The following is a 1,301-nucleotide window of genomic DNA, read 5'->3' on the forward strand; positions in this document are numbered from 1 at the left end:
AGGGTTAGATATATGAGCTCCATGGTGGTTAGCAAGACTCAACTTGACCATTAAGAATGTGGAGTTAGTTTCTTATTTTATCACATGAATAATTAATGTAATCTTGAAATAATTAATGTATTTAAATATGGGGTTGCTGAATGTTTTAATTAATGTATTAATGTAAGGGTTAGATGTTTGAGCTCCATGGTGGTTGTTGAATGTTGTTGGTGATGTATATCTGAGAGTTCATGAAAGTGGGTTTTATCTGATTTTAGTTAATACGGGATTGCTCAACCCCATATTATTATGTTGGATGCTTTTAATATTAACCATCAAAAAGAAATTTGTTGTGTAAATGCCTGTTGGTTTATGTGAAAAAAATGTTATAAGGTCTAACTTACATATGTAGATGTAAGCATATGGAGCAACTTGCGCACACTTCTATTGGAAATTTTCAAAATCTTTTTCTTTTTATTGCATATCACCTCAGGTAAGATGTTTAATATCTCATGTGTAGTGAGTTCAGTTTGCAAAACAAACTCAATATTTTGTCATTAAGTTTGTTTACTTTGAAAAATAATTTCATTGAAGTAATATTCTTAAGTTTTAATTGAATGTTATATTTTGTTTTTGAGGTTGCTGTAAGGGGTATGACATGCAGTGTAATTCACAAGTATATATTAAATATTGATTATGTAGATCACTTAAAACTCCCATGCAATGAGAAGCTGCCACATTCAGGGTCGAATAATATTAATACCCACTACATAAGTTAGTTCATATCTTTGATTCAAATATCTTTGGTTCTTTCTTAACACCATACACTAGCAATGTTGTCATGACATTTTTGTGGGGCAAATAGGTGCATGAACTCATTATCTGAAATATACTAAAATATTATACTAGAAGTTAAGACCCCTTTCTTTCAAGTTGGGGATTCAAAGCAATAAAGGAATGAAAATAATGCAATCAAATTCTCTCGTAAATACCGACATGGAAGCTTCGATCCATGTAATACTTCCTAAAGGCCCATTTCCACTTCGATAAAAGCTAGTATGCTGATCTCTTGCTAATTTTTGGAGTTGCAGGGACCATTTCAGGGGTATGCTTTACTCAATTTCTCTACGTTCTGCTATTCATTTACTACATTTCTATCCTTTTTTGTAACATTATTTCTTCCAATACTACTCATTTCTCTATTATTGCGTTTATGATCATATGTTTGATCTTGAAAACTTGTGAATTCTACAGCTGCTTTTCATGCCCATGTTGGCACCTGCCATTGGAGAGGAGTAGTTGCTTTCCATCAGTCTCTTCAC

Source organism: Juglans microcarpa x Juglans regia, chromosome 2S (genome assembly GCF_004785595.1).
Source record: "Juglans microcarpa x Juglans regia isolate MS1-56 chromosome 2S, Jm3101_v1.0, whole genome shotgun sequence".
NCBI lineage: Eukaryota > Viridiplantae > Streptophyta > Magnoliopsida > Fagales > Juglandaceae > Juglans > Juglans microcarpa x Juglans regia.